This window comes from Anabrus simplex, chromosome 11, assembly GCF_040414725.1.
Source record: "Anabrus simplex isolate iqAnaSimp1 chromosome 11, ASM4041472v1, whole genome shotgun sequence".
NCBI classification, from domain to species: domain Eukaryota; kingdom Metazoa; phylum Arthropoda; class Insecta; order Orthoptera; family Tettigoniidae; genus Anabrus; species Anabrus simplex.
The window spans coordinates 2967874-2984187 of record NC_090275.1 but is presented as its reverse complement, the minus strand read 5'-3'; the positions used below and the strand labels follow the sequence as shown (position 1 = coordinate 2984187).

The 16314-nt window shown below is 40.8% G+C and overlaps 1 protein-coding gene across 11 annotated transcripts in view; it reads left to right on the top strand.

The window, feature by feature from the left end:
• Positions 1-16314, top strand: part of beta-Spec (spectrin beta chain) — a 636597-nt gene that overhangs the window by 214957 nt on the left and 405326 nt on the right. Inside the window, exon 1 of one of the 11 annotated variants that reach the window (XM_067155508.2) lies at positions 6067-6164. The exons of the other annotated variants lie outside the window; for them this stretch is intronic. The gene's annotated coding sequence lies outside the window, so the exon portion shown is untranslated. Of the gene's footprint in view, positions 1-6066; positions 6165-16314 lie in introns of those variants that run through there. 11 annotated transcript variants of the gene reach the window in all.

Sequence of the window (16314 nt, the reverse complement as noted above, 5' to 3'; positions counted from 1 at the left end):
CGTCGTATGTTCTCACTGCATATGAGCACTGCGGAGGGGTTTGGAATTCAATCCAGGGTTTTTGCGCGCAGTCTAGTGATTTAGAAATTGTATACCACCACCTCTCCTACCCCGGGTGTTAAACGAGTGCAATGTTTGTAGTGTTGTAACTAATATTTTCTTAGGTATGTATCTTCAAAATCCAGCTTTCACGTCCTGGTACCCGTAATACTATACATGATGAAGCGAAATTCGCACCAGCGCGACTCCTTACATGCCAGCAATAAAAGAATGTCTCACAAAAGTTCGTCCTGCGAGAATATCCGGGAGAAAAAGGTCGTTGGAAGAGTGGCAATCTGGCAACACTGTAACCACGTGTAGGCTAACTACCTCTGTCAGCACGTATTAGTCGTGCTGTACAGTTGGAGCAGTGGTTAGAGTTTTGGGTTAACATGCAGGAGGTCGAGGGGTTGATCTTGGGTTGAGGCGTATGTTTTTATTTCGTAAATGTAGTCCAGGTGGTATGGTATCTGGCATCTTAATCGTCAACAGAGATTGCAGCGGGTCCTCTAGAAACAATTTGAACTTGCATACTACGATCCTAGACATCGACGAACAGTCGTTTTCATTGGTCAGCTTTGAAAGACTCCCTTTCTACGTCGTGGGCGTGAATTTATTCGCACCACTTCATCTACTAGATGCGTTACTAAATTTTGTAAATGTAGGGTACATACGACCTAAGCAACGGTGTCTTACTGTTACAGTATGTAATGTCCGATGGAAATTAGCAAACGCGCCTCAACCCAGGATCGAACCCTCGACCTCCTGCATGCTAACCCATAACTCTATCCACTGCACCAACTGTACAGCACGACTAATAAGTGCTGACAGAGGTAGTTACCCTACATGTGGTTACAGTGTTGCCAGATTGCCGCTCTTCAAAGACGTTTTTCTCCTGGACATACTCGCAGGACGAACTTTTGTGAGACTTTTTTTTTATTGCTGGCATGTGAGGAGTCGCGCTGCGACGCCGGAGTGCGCGAATTTCGCTTCACCCTGTATATAATGAATAAGTTATATATTTAGAAACAATCCCATGAACTTTCTTAGAAAATCTCTCTTTTGCCGGGCTAAGCGGGTTCAGTCCGGTGGTATTTGACGTGTCCGTACATTCACTGGCGCATAGAACAACTCCAAAAACCGTGGAACATAAATTATTATTATTATTATTATTATTATTATTATTATTATTATTATTATTATTATTATTATTATTGAGACTCTGTGGACTGCGTGTTAACAAGCAATTCAATTTTCAGTGTCTAGTTAGTTCACTGGCTTCTGCCAATATCTCTTGAGCCCATTCTCTCGCTCTTCTGGGTTCAGACTAACATTCAGCCAATCCTTCTGAAACTATCCCACTCATTGATGTTACCCTTTGCAATGCTTATATCTCGAAGCTCTCTCTCACACTCTTGGAACCATCTTAATTTGGATGCCTTCGGATTCAGAGCCGCTCATTACTCATACGGAAGATATGCTCATAGAACAGCAGTCTTCTCTTTGTAATTTCTGTTATGGGTTCTATCTTGCTGTATACTTCTTTGTTGGATCTTCATCGAACCTGCCCGTCAACCCATGTGTTGTTGAAGATCTTTCGTTGAAACCTGCGTTCTTTTTTTAAGTAACTGGTCGATTTGCCCTTTTCGATTCGTGCGCAATGTCTCCGAAGAATATAAACCTTCTGGCCTAACAACCGTGCTGTAATCTCCCAGTTTGTCTCCTATCATCTTATTATAGGTGTTTTAGCGCCCTTTGAATACTGGTATGACTATGTATTTAATTTGTGTTTTATAATGACTTATTTAATTTTGTAGTTTTTCACTGAATAATCAAAATAAATACAAACTAGAGATCCGGATTTTCTCGAGCTCTCTTTATACAGAACATCTGACTTATCTTTTTCGTATAAATTGAACCTGTTATGTTAATTGCCATCAGCATAATTTGTCATCTCAGTGTATCACTCTCCGCCGTGTAACGTAAAAACTTTGTTTGCACAGGTTATATTCCGAAATAACATTCACATTTATGTTTAAAGTACAATCGTGTGAATTGTGTGAACAATTGTAACTTATTTTCTTTTGTTTCTGTTTCAGGTGAGTAGCCTACAGATCTTGACAAGTGCGTTGCGAATTATCACAGTAAGTGAATGCTTATACTATATATTTGTGAAATTTGAACAATACGTCGCTTTAGAGGCACCATTCTCTGAAGGTTTTTCGTGCAGCTTTGGGAAATACGAAAACATAGCTGCAGTAATTCTATATACGGAATCGTGTCGATCTACTTCTTGTTGCCCACAAGAGTCCTCTTTCCGGTACACAAACTTTAGCCTGGAAGTGAAAACAAATAGCCCCTCTGGAACCTTGTCCCAGGATGTAAATTGAATCAAGCTGTATCAGTGGTAATGCCGTCAACGGTATTCTGTTAGAAAGAAGTCAATTCTCACTAACTCTCACTAAACCAAGTTTACATAGGTCAGTTTTCAGAGCGACTTTGCTGTGCGAGAATGAAAGCTGATTTGTCTCGTACGTTATTAGTGACGGACTTGAAAGTAGTGAGAATGCTTACTGCTACAAACAGGTGGGAACAATGGCAGGATGTTACTCGGACTGAGGGGATCAAGGCTAGGTTAGGAATAAACTCGATCGATGAAGACTGTCTTCGGTGTTGGTTATTCGTGGCGAATGGAGGAGGATAGGCTCCCTGTGAGAATAATAGGTTCGGTTATGGAAGGTAAGAAAAGCAGAAGCAGGCAAAGAGAACGAGTATTACTCAGTTTTTGATTTAAATATGTGGAACTAATCGAGACTACAGAAGTAGTTGCGGATATAGGATAGTTAATTCACAAAGGCTTCCAGACTGAACGCTGAAAGGCACGACAGCGTGTAATTAATAATAGTAATAATAATAATAAAAATATTGACATACGTTCTAACTATTAAAAAAGCAAGCCAGCTTTCAATACTAATGACTACATTCTGTACAAAACCCGCACCAAGAAATGTCAAGCACACAGCTATTTATGTTATCTGGTGTTTACAAACTGATATCTCAAATTCTACGTTTGACAAACAGCTGAAATTCCAAGATGAGGTCCACAGATCGCTTCATACACAAATATAACACGGAAACAGCATTTGCCAAGCAGTTTCTATACTCAGGACACAAACACCCTAATGTCGGTTAAATTCAAGTTTTTTTGAAGTTGGGAATTATGCACAGCGGTGGATTTGCTCGGGACTTGCGAGTGTGTTTCTGGCCATTCATCATAAACTTCTCTATGTTTGAGAAGGGCAGAGCTGCCGACATGCAAACGGGTTTTCTCATTTCCTTGATACCCGACCGAAAGTCTTAGTTCTTGAACTTTACCCCAAGGGCATTACTTCAAATGGAAGAAGCACCTACTGATCTCTGTCAAAGGCGAATTGCGGATATGGATGCCAGTTCAAAAGCCACGTTCACTCTTTCGGGTTTCCTCTCCAGAACAGCCTGAAGGTTGAGCTAAAACATGCAAATGTAGGTTTCTACTAGAACAAACAAGGTGGAGTTAATGTTAGTTTCTTTATCAGTGTTCCCAACACAGCACGAGTGCTGTTTACTAGAGCACTGTAAAATTGCTATGCATTAAATAATGATTAAGGCATTTCAAGCTCTCTTTGCCCTTTTCATCGCAGAAGATTGATTATAACTCTCTTTTAGTCTCAATCATCAGCTAACGGGAAAGAAGCACCGTCAAGCATCTTCAGTGTTTGTTAATCGAAAACCACTTCTGACGCTCTAAAACACACAGAGAGAGAGAGAGAGAGAGAGAGAGTTTGTTAATCAAGTTTTTGTTTATTTGTGAGTATTATTGAAAATCCCGTACATAAGATTAATTCAGAAAATGTACTTGAGAAAAAAGTTCTCTTATTCTTCTGTTTTACTGTTTGATTGTAAATATTGTTAATATATAGGAATGTTTGCAATAAGAGTTGTTCATCATTCCACACGTCCTTGTTCATGTTAATATTGCCCCCCCCCGCCAAATATTTACCCAAAGTAAGGCGCGCCTGTCCTTGATTAGTGTTCAAATCACCTTGGGGTCTTACCACTGTTAAGAGTAGTCTACTTTGATTCGTATTCTTTATTTAAGAATTAAATCTGATGTAAAAAATGATTTATTATTAGCACAGCACCACACTCAATTAAAGATAACAGTAACTTCCACAAGGAGATTACACAATCTTTAAAAAGCAAATAGAATGTGAAGATGGGTCACTAAGTCTTTGGAGTTGTTTTAATGCCACCGCAATAGCAACCTGGAGAGACTCTTCCAAGAATGGTCCAAAATGGCTTCCATACAATTTTTAATCAAAGGTTAACAGTTTCTTCGATCCAAGTTATTTGATGGTATAATAACGGCCGTACTGCATCGAGACGCACCGTCTTAGTGAAGGACCACGAATGTGTATGCCTGGCAATTGGTCTGAGACACGTCGTCGCTGTCACGAGGCACTTCCAAATGATGCACCAATCAGATTAGTGACAACCAATGCTTCGTTCAACCTCGACTAATGCGATAGCTCTGGTAGCATCTCGGTCAAGACGTATCTTGACTATAAAACTGAAGAAATGACGGCATATATTTTTAATCCATTAATAGCTTCCGCTCCGCTATACGCAAAAGCTTTCAAATCTTAAAAGGTTTTATTGCTCACTTGTGCAATAAAATCAGCTCGCAGCAATTAATTGGGGTTAAAAAGCGGCTTACGGTGTGCTATTTACAATCTGTTATCTGTATCACCTCTTAAAAATTGTTGAATACGTTTCTTAGCTCATTACACCCCCCCCCCCCCCCAACAGAAAACGTTTCGCTATGTTGTTTCCGATTCATTTTGTACAAAGTGACTTGTATTTTTCCAGCTGGTTTTCGCGCGAAATGATTTCTACACGCAGCAAATCGTAATGCATACCTGCCAACACTTCCGATTTAGCCGGAAACTTTCCGTTTTTAACTCGTCTTCTGATTTTCCGATTTATTTTTACTTCTTCCTATTTTTTGACCAACATAACCTCCAGTACGGCCAATACTCTTTCCCCAGAATAAATTTTATGTGCTAGTGTAATTTTCAAGCGTATTTATTCTATACTTTATTTGGCGAGTGTATCGTGTTCCCCGCTCACTACAGCAGCGTGTGTACAGCTGGGAATTCTGGACTGAAGTCGTCCTACAAGCGAGAGAGGCTAGCGTGCGGTAGCGACTCCGTTAATCGGGATTCGGGACGAAAAAGTGAGTTTGTTTTTGCTTTGTTATTGTGTGGTTCGCGCGCTGTTAACATCGTTTCTGTGCGTAGTTTCGTTGTAGTCCACGTGTTCTGTGCTTTCCCCCCTGTCGAAGTCGTATGTTGATAATGTATGAGACATATTGATCTGTTTTGTATGCGGTAGTTTCGCGTATTTAAGTTGTGTCCATTCTTAGTTCATGCTTTTAATGACTTGAATGTATTTCAGAGAGTTGTCTTGGTGACAGTTCATGGTATTTTTTCTTCACATTACGGCCACAAAACCTATAAAATTGAATTTCCTTTCATTTTACAATGTAATAAAGGAAACTGTTATGCATTTTCTTCCGTGTTCGTTACATTTTCCTGTACCCATTTTTTTTTTTTTAGTTTAAGGTTTTAAATTTAATGGTCAGTTGCGAATTCGCATTGCAACAGTAGATATGTATGCCATTTATCTTGTCTTTTTTTTTTCTACTTAGACCGCGGCGCAATACACGTGATCAAATCCAAAACATAATATATCTTCCTATTTTTGATTCCTAAAGTTGGCAGGTATGGTAATGAGAGTCCATAGTGCTAGCAGCGATAGATTTTCTGGCTCTACTCATGAGCGAAAAGTGTTAGTGATTAGTGTGGGAAGGTTGGCAGCGGCATCTGTCTGCAGAGCTCTGGCAGGCGGACGTGGCCGATGTTTCCCGAGTGAAGTCAGTCCCCCGGTCGTAGCGGTGTTCTGGTGAAGCTAAGCTGTGCCGGGAGTCAGTAACTGTTCTACTCTGAGTGCGCGTGTGTGTGTGGTGTGTTTTTGTGTTTCATGTGATTATTAGCGCACATATTGGGATTATATCGCACGCACAGGTAAAGTATTGCTCACATTAGCATTTCACGCCTCTCAACGATCGATAAGATACCCTGCCATACCTTCTCCCGTGTTGTTAGTCTTATTTTGTACTTTTTATTCCGATATGTTTTGCAATGTAACCATCGATCTAGTATTATCGTTAGTATCTTTATCGTGCTTGTCATGTTCCTTCGGAGCTCCTGTTGTTACAGACTGTATTTGACAAAATGTGTGAATATTTAAGCTACTTCGGTCGCCCATTGTCGAATGCTGTCGTGTCCTCAAAGGCTACCTGAATTCTAGCGTTTATTGGAAGGCTGTCTTAAGGATACTCCGTTTAAAGACTGATTTACGTGGAACTTTTCAGTTTAATATTGTAAGATGAATGGACGGTCAAAAGAAAAGAATTAGTGCTACTTTGAGTGCGGTTTGCCGTTTAGCAAAAGGAACCAGTCCAGTGTCCATTCTTAAATAATAATCTCGTTGGGAAAATTTCTCTATATGAAATTTGGCATTTCCGTTTCAGGATAATGTAATCAGGCAGTCACTCATTGATAATAAACACTTTAAATTCAGTGACTTGTCAGTGGTTCCTTTATACGAACTGTCTGTATCCATTTAATTTCAGCCATTGGTTTATCTTTGACGCCAGTTTCCTCATGATAGTTGGTTCCTTTCTGGCCAGTGTATCTGCTCAGTTCCTGCTACGAATGCTTTGCCGTGTAATCTCTTATCTCAGAGGTGTGGTGGTATTGAGAAAACTGCGGGATTATAGTTGTCTCAACAGAGGCGTGGAAACGACCAGGGCGTATGAACGTTGAGGCTCTGACATACCATTGAAAGGTTTCTCACCCTTGTTTCTAGTTGCACCTCTCCTGTTTACGTATCACCAGTACCTACAAGAAGGAAAAGCACATGTTTAAAGACTGAATCGCATTCTGACAAGTCTGTTACGGTATTTGCCCTTGGATCACTTAAATATATCGTAGTTTCGGCAAGCTCATGCTAATCCGAAAGTTAGAATATTTTTAGAAAATACATTTTTCAGTGCAGTTTGCTCACCTGCCAATAGGTGGGAGACTTTCAATTAGATGTAAGGGTTCTTTTAACAACAAATACGATTTTATTAATGTTTAAAAAAACTTGATTCGGTCACCTCTTCGGGTGCCATTGAGTCTCGGAACAGTCATTTTGAATCGAAAGGTCAAATGTGTCATGGAAGTAAATTATGGAGTGATATGCTGACTAAATGCAATTGCAATATAAGGTCTAACGATCTATGATGCGGCTTGCCACGGCTACTGCTTCCTCCAGTTACTAGAAGTTGGCTGATTGTCAAAGCTTACGAAATAATGAACTGTAATGGTCGAATGTTGAAGAGAAGCAAAGTGGAACTGTTTTGTTTTAAGAGCATTTCAAAGAGGGGCTGTGCAGATCGTCAACAAGAGTTCTTATTGTTCCCCTAGGTATGATGGGGTTTGTCTAAGTATGAACCACAATATGTGAGAGTCACCAATGTCTATAGACTTCACATCAATGTTGAACGTCATTTAGGTTATAGGAATTCGTTCCGTACTCGAGTGGAGGGTGGGAGGAGCAGGATCAGTCCTCTGACGTATTGTACCAGACCAGGGATGGCAAACCTTTACGGACCAGCGTGTCATTACTGTATAGTGTGCCATCGGTTATTTTTCTTTAAAATCATGAAATCCATCATTTGACTTCATTTAGGCAGGCTACTAGTTTGCGTTACATTGCACTGAATGTTTGATTTTATTCCGCAAACATCACTGAAAATTAGATTTTAAAACAGGTACATTTTAAGAATAAGGTATGTTTTAAAAAATAAGTCTTGCTTTAACATAGTAAACTTTGCAAAAAAATATGGCCATATTTTTTACATACTTCATTAAAGTGTAATGTTGAAAATACGCTATGCTGCTAGATTTTCGACCTATTTATTACATGTTTAAAACATTCAGATAGTGCATAACAGTCCTGTTTGTACGCCCTATTTAGCAGATACAATGTAGGTATGATTTCTAAATAGTACATAACCATTGCACGAGACTGGGATAAGTTATTGCACAAGGTGTTGAGAACTTAATGTTGTCGATCAAAAGTCTACGTACATCATTTTAAAAGAATAGGAGTGAAATATGTTGTGTAGTGGCCTATTTGCTTGCAAAAGTCTTGTTTGCACACGTTCACTCGCTCGGAAACACTTCTAGTTAGCTGGTGTGTATCTGTCCTGTCCTAGTTGTATAGTTTATCAGTTAGTGCACCAGGCAGTGAGTTACATAATGGGTAAAAGAACAGAGTTAAGTGACGAAATAAAAAACGTAATTTTATCTCTTGGATTGCAAGGGTTTTCTCTGCGTGAAATTGGACGCAAAGTAAATAAACCGCACTCCACAACACACTGTTTTGAACAAATTCAGATACAGAGAACCCACGAAGAATTTGCCAAGAAAAGCATAGGCGAGATGAACGTTATATTGTGAAACAAGTAAAACATAATCCACAATGAAGTGCGCCGAAGATCCGCGAAATACTGGAAGGAAGTACAAGACAGTTCGTAGTGTATTGTGGAAATATGAGTATCACGGTGGACGACCACTGAAAAGGCCGTTTGTTACTAAAAAAATCGACAAGCCAGAAGGAATTTTTGCAGAGAGTATGAAAATAAGGATTGTACATTCTGGAACAAATTTATTTGATCTGAGACCAAGATATCTCTTACACGGTTGGGATGGAAACAGTTATGTATGGAGAGAAGTAAATACAGCCAATAAATCTGCAAATACGCTACCCACCGAAAAACATGGAAGTCGATAAATTATGATTTGGGGGTACATGTCGTCTTGTGGAGTGAGAAATATCGAAATCATCAATGTCATCATGGACAGGTGAGTTTCTTTAAACATTTTAAAAACTATGTCAAACAGATTGCAGTAAAGATGGGGTTGAGGTCCTGCTACATCTTTCAGCAAGACAATGACCCCAAGCACACAGCTGATATTTGCAAGCAGTGGCTAATATGGAACGTACCAACGCAACTGCGAACTCCTGCCCAATCCCCTGACTTGAACCGCACAGAACATTCGAGTGTCGATCATAAAAGAAGGGTTCATGAAAGCAAACATCAATCACTAGAGCAGTTAAGTATCGTTAACGAAGAGTGGGGTAAAACCGACCCAGAAAGATGTGAGAAACCGGTTTATTCCATGCTGCGAAGGTGCAAGGCAGTTCTCAAGGCCAGAGGATACTCATCGGGGTTTTAGCCAAGTTAACAAGTGTTTTTGAGTGAAATTTTCATTTTCTTCTGTAAATGTACAAACAAGATTGTTGCATGATGAAACGCCCGGTTTTGGTATATTGCTTGTATTTGTGTTAAACTGTAAGCTCACAGATCTGTTTTTATTATTTAAATTGTTTATTAATGTATCTATTACGATATGGGTAATAAAAAAAACCACAATTATATACAAAAGTTTAACCGTTATTTCGTTGCAATAAGTTGGGGTACAAACAAGACTGTTATGCACTGTATGTTTGACGTGCCACATGTTCGCGTGTCATAGGCTCGCCATCCCTATACTAGACTTACTTACAGCAATAACACTATTCTATTCCTACGACAGTCAAGATTGACTTAAAATTGTTATTATTTAAATCAGTTTGATATTTTTAAAAGTCAAATAATGCACAAGCATAATGAAGTAGGACAGGATGGGCATTGGATTACCAGATGATTGGTATTTCTTGTAAGACAGGTAATACACAATAAGCCGGGCTGAGTGGCTGAAGCTTGAGGCACTGGCCTTCTGACCCCAACTTGGCAGGTTCGATCCTAGCTCAGTCTGTTGCTATTTGAAGGTGCTCAAATACGTCAGTCTCGTTTGGGTAGATTTACTGGCACGTAAAAACTCCAACGGGACTAAATTTCGGCGATTGCGAAAACCGTAACAGTTAGTGGGACGTACAGCAAAATATCAATATATAGTAACGCATAATCTGAAAAAATATACACATGAACATTCAGGCGTTATTTACAAATCACAGATGAATTATACAGTCCACACCCTATACCAAGATTTTATAGGGTTTCCCTGATGTGCTGTAAGAGGACAGTGTTCCACATGTGCTGCACTATTTGAAGCTCTACAACCGAGCAAGTGGCCGTGCGGTTAGGGTCGCGCAGCTGTCAGTTTTCACTCGGGAGGTAGTGGGTTCGAACCCCACTGTCGGCAGCCCTGAAGATGGTTTTCCGTAGTTTCCCATTTTCACACCAGGCAAATGTTGGGGCTGTACCTTAATGAAGGCCACGGCCGCTACCTTGCCAATCTCCCACCCTTCCGTCGCCGAAAACATTCGATGTGTTAGTGCGACGTTAAACAAATAGCAAGAAAAAAATTGAAGCTCTACAATCGTGTTCTGCAGCCGAAAGTTTATCCACCATATGCTGTAGGTCGGTGTATCTGTTATGCTGAGTTCGAATCCTGTTGATGGTTGTCCAGACCTTTCGAGGCAGGTCCAAATAATGCAGGTCAGTATAGGAGGATTAAACAGAGCAAAATGTTTTTATCCAGAATCTCCCGGAAAAACAGATTGATGTACTTTACCATACAAGAAAAGGACTGCAAGAATACGTCCTAAATGGCACAGCATTAATAGTTGTGACATGTGGAGTACAGTCTGCTGTATTAGTCTATCAACTTACATAACGTTCTCAGTAATGTATGCCTGTTAGTTTACTGTGTGACGCACTTCGCGCACGTGTTGCGCGTGCTTATAAGCCGCTTTTAAATTTAAATTAAGCGGACGCATTGTTCCCTAGTGACCCGCCCCCTCCTGTATATTGCCATCTTGAAATCTTCATATTTGCAGTCCTGAAAATATGATCACTCAGCTTCATTCATCAATACCGTAGGGCGTAGGCTATACAACTTTTCCGACTGAGGGTTTTTTTTTTTTTTTTTTTTTTTTTGTGGCAGGATCTCTATTTCAATCCGAAGATTGATCAGGAGTGATGCAGGCGTCATTGCTGAGATGTAAGTCTCGATTGCGTCCAAGGTTTCGAATTCCTGTTTAGTGGGACACATTGGGCCGATTGCAGAAACGGCATTTAGACGATGTCTACGGTTAAACAATGCCTAAGTATGGCTGCCACATTGCAGAGACGTTATTTATCACTTAGACACTGTCTAAAACCGATGTTCAACCGGTCATGTTTAAACACTGCCGAGAGCACTGTTTAACCTCAAATGACAGGAGTGAATCACAATCAGAGGTTATGTACCGTGAAATATGTAATTTGTATTATCATGTTGAGACGATTCCGGGAAGAAAGGTTAGTCCGACGGCTTCTCTGTGGGTCGCCCGCTGCTAAATCGCAGCAATTCGTTTGACATGCACGGGGAGATAATAAAAAAATTAGGTTCCGCTTTACGAGAGACTTGTTTCTTGAGACTGACAAAGTGACAGGCCGGTAACTGTCAACTTGAATACAATTCTTGGCAATCGATATATTTTATTATATACATGGGGTAATTTCCATGGAATTATAGGTCACTTCGACTACATACATATCACAATTACGTGTCCCGATCGTCTGAGGGCTGTCACATACATCAACCGGGAGAGATTCACTTATATTTACTGCCAAGTAAACACACATAATAGTGAAAACTAAAAAGTAGGTTGTATGGGATTTTTACATATATAATCGCATAGGTTTTCGGTAACTATCAGATAGGAAAAGGCAAGTGGTGGTGATTATCGTTTAAAGAGGACTGGGGAAGAACAGCCGTGGCCATAATAACAGCCCTAGTATTTGCCTGGTGTAAAAATGGGGAAACTACGGAAAACAATCTTCACGGCTGTCGATGATGCGTTTCGAATCTACGATCTCCAGAATGCAAGCTACATCTACATCTATATGGCCCGTACAACACACTCAGTTACACATTACTATTGCTTCATCTTCCCTTCGTCGGAGCTACCGTATTTATGAGTAGATTGCACTCACTGTAACATTATAATGAAAGCTACACTTCCCCGTACGGTGGCGTGTCGCTTTAGTGTCGATAATATTATGAGATTTAATTTGCACCGAAAGCGATACTCTTATCTGTGGGCAAGTCATGCTCAGCCATATTTGAGTAATGTGTAGAAGACAAACAGCTGACTGGCGTTCGGCGCGCGCACCGACGAATTTCATTGGTTGCGACGAGCAAAGAGTTACATGAAAGATACTTCAGTCTCCATTTTCAAACCAAAATTGAAACTTTAAGGGATGTCTAGTTAAACATCGACTGAACATTGTTTATGCAATGGAAGACCGTGAATGATTTAGACGTTGTTTAGGTAGACGATGCCTAAGGCTTAAAACTAGTCATCGTTTCTGCAATCGGCCCATTGTTTCCACTTGAACGCTTTGAGGATCATCGGTAGATTGGGTAGTCTAGCCATGGGCATGGGGGATAAGAGATGTCGTGGAAAGCATAGAGACGACTGTTACACTTAGTTTTTTTAAAAAAATTAATTGCCACGAACCTACTACGCTGGCGTAGCAGGGGGAGAGGGGATACTCCCACGTGGCGCGTTCCGGGTGGCGGATAGGGGGGTCCTAACCGGCTTGCCGGCGGACTTGAGGGAAATAAAATACCTCTCGCGGACCAAACACACTACCCCCTGCGGGTGGGGGATGCACATGTAGAATACACCCGCGGTATCCCCTGCCTGTCGTAAGGGGCGACCAAGGGATGATTGAATTAGAACCATGAAACTACTCTTGATTCGTACCATCATGCGGGGAACACCATGGGTTGCATGTACTTGCGAGTAGTATCACTAAATTGGTATGAAATAGGTTTGTGGTTAGTTGCAGTAAAAAGCCTGGCCTGGTGGATTCCAGTACCCGTGCATTGTACCCATGTGGGCAACACCGCGGGTCTGGGCGTAGCCTGTGAGTTGTACCGCTATATGAGCGGCACCGTGGGTCAGCGTTGCCTGTGATTGGTACCCACTATGTGAGGAACACCACGGGAAAACCGGCGCCCGTGACTAGTACACCTAGGTGAGGAACCTTACCGGTTTGCGTTGGCTATGAGTGGCGCCATTGTGTGAGAAACACCATAGGTCTGCGTCCCCTGTACGAATTGCAATACTTGTGAGTAGTACCATCTTGTGTGGAACACCGTGAGTCTTCGCTACTTTTGATCAGTACCCCAAAATGACAAATACCATGGTTTTACTTTACTCGCGACATGTACCATTCTGTGGAGCCTTAGACGTGAATTTAGCACCCCTTCAGACATCAAGCATCATTGTGCTCTATAAATGGTCCCTTGGTCAGTAATACTCTAATTAACTACCTTCTTTTTGAGTCTGATCCACTGTTTTTGTTTGTTTGTTCTTGTTTTTTTGTAGGGTTCATGTCCATTCATTCATTCTTCATGACATTTTTTATTTTATTTTAGTCAGTGGATGAATTTGAATTTTTTGTTATTTCATTTCGTACCATTAGGGGCCGATGACCTCGATGTTAGGCCCCTTTAAACAAGCATAATCATTTTTAAAATTGTGTAATAAGAGGTTTGTGGATGCAGTACTTTCGCATCCAATTCTTGGCACAGGCCAGAACAAAATGTAGCCTATAGTTCATTCCATGTTAAGAAACAGTATTGTTCTTATGGACCTACAAGGAGTGAACACACTCCCTCTTAGGCACTCAAAATTCCTCGTGTTTTATATTTTATTATGCAAGAAAGAAAATGGATGGGGCATGTTTTCGCACGTGAGTTATTAAAATAATTACTTAACATTCTCTATTTAATAAATGCGCTCGCAGGCAGGAAGCACAATGCAGGGAACAACCATTGCTTTGTTGCCTTCATTTTCCTAGAGAGTTGCTCTGGTACGGTACGTATCGCTGTTGAAGAGTCATCTGTGTGTGTTCTGTACAGCGATCTACTTGTACTGGTACAGACATGTTTATCTGTGCTAAGTTTTGTTATTTAGCTTTTCTTTCTTAACCTTTTAAGTGCTGAGTTAGCAGTTCACTGTTTGGTTCCTCAGTGTTCAGTTACTTCATTCGTATGTAAAAAATTGTAGAAGCCTCCATTTTTAACTTATCGTTGGGGTTATTAGTTTAAAATATTCATAAATTTTGCTTCTTTGTAAATCTAAATGCCAATGGAAAATCCTACACTTATGTTCAATATTATTTTGAGTTCTCGTGCACCGTCTACAAACGGGCGTACTAGTGCTGGACCGGCCGTGTCAGCCCATCTATAGGCGTGTATAGCACTCATTGGGTTAAGCGCATTTTATTTTTGCATCCCCACACCGAGCCTATAAAGTCTGTTTTCTTCCAGCTTGTCTTGAAGTTCGATACTGAGGTTTTGTTTTGTACGTGGAGTAGTTTATCCATTTTGCTGTTAAAAAGAAGTCCTCCCCCGCCCTACAAACACTTACCTAGATTTCAAAAACATAATTTGCAGCTTACTTTCTAATTTTAATTTTGAACTTAAGTACTGAGTTTCACCAATATATATGCCACGGTTTTCCCGTGATGCTGTTGAGCCGTTCGGTATGGCAATACTGGAATGAGCTATAGTCTCATTTATGACTAACAGTATGAGTGATGGCATTCATAGCACGACTGGTGCGTCTGGCTCGGTGGCTGTAACTCATAACTGCATATCCTTCCGTGGTGCTGTTTGATGCAATGAATCTTCAGGCTGGTGGACTTCACGGGGAACAGAGGAGTTTGGAGACGCGTAGTTGGTTCTGAACGCTGGAAGCCGGAACTGTTATCCTTGTGCAAGGCTCAGGTCATAGGGTCGTTTCCTGCCGATTCCTTGTGGATTTAATTACCCTTTCACTTTGTTAGTGTAGTCTCGAATGGAGCACCAGTGTGTAAAGCCTTTGACAGCACAGGCCATTTGCAAACTTTTAATTAAATTCTTTCTAATCGCAGTTTGGTCGACTAAGGACGAGGGCATTATTTTTGTGGGACGATATGACGGCACAGAAGTACCCACTTCCTTAAGTGAAATTCGTTTGTTTCCAAATATTATAGTTCAGAATGAATTTAGTCTCTGTAACTTTTCCATAGAAGTTTGCGGTGTGGGAGAAGAGGGGATCAGGATCCTCCTCCTTTGCCTTTCCTCACTCAGGTAGGGTCAGATTTTCTGTTCTACTTCTCCATTAACTTCTTATCTTGGTCTACATCGATATTGGTGTTTCTTACACAGGCTCTCCCATCTTGTTTTGGGCTTATAGGGCTGGTCGGCCATCTAAGTACTACAAGCCTCTCCACTCTGAGCCTTTATTTGTCTCTTCGTCTTAAACGGTGTTCTGAGATTAGTGTTGCCCTTAGATTTTCAGATGGCGTTATTTTAAGTAGCCTATTCGGTTGTTTACTAATAAGCCTGCACATATTTGGAAAGGAGAACCTTAGAAATTTAAATTAGTTTGCACTTGGGCTGCGTATTAAATTGATGAGCATTTCCGTCGGTCAAGTACTTGCGTTCTACAATAACTGTTGCGGGAGCGAATCCTGGCACAACTGCTGCTTAAATGCAAGAGCACCATAACATATTTGGTTCATTAAACATGATCTTTTCAGGACAACATCCCGGCTTTCCTGAGCTACGCGGACAGTACATACACCGGTCTGTTTTGGTGTCGAAGGGTGCACTGATCGATGCCGTTTCTTTCGCTCCGTTGTCATGACTACCCCAGCCTGCGTGACTTAAGGTGCTGTCAATCCAGTGAATTTAAAAGGGATCAGTTGCTCATCTTTGGCATCCGCAGTGTTTAAAATGTGTTATCGGTAATTTCTGCCCGTCTTGTAACACCTTCACGATCATATTCAATGGTCGGGTGCCAATTCTATCCTTACAAGGTCACATTTCTTGATTAACTAGTGTATACAGTCCAGTGAAATATTCAGGTTAAACGTGTTTCTGGTTGCCAGAAATGTCTGAGGTAGACCAACATTTCTAAAGGTGGTTTGTTTATAATGCCTGCAAGCAACCTTAGGCATTAAAAGGTTCTGTCGCTGCATGATTCGATGTATTTTCCTGTGAAATATCATGTAATTATTTCGCCCAAAACATTCTGGGTTTACTCAGAATTAAGCCTTTTATGCCGCCA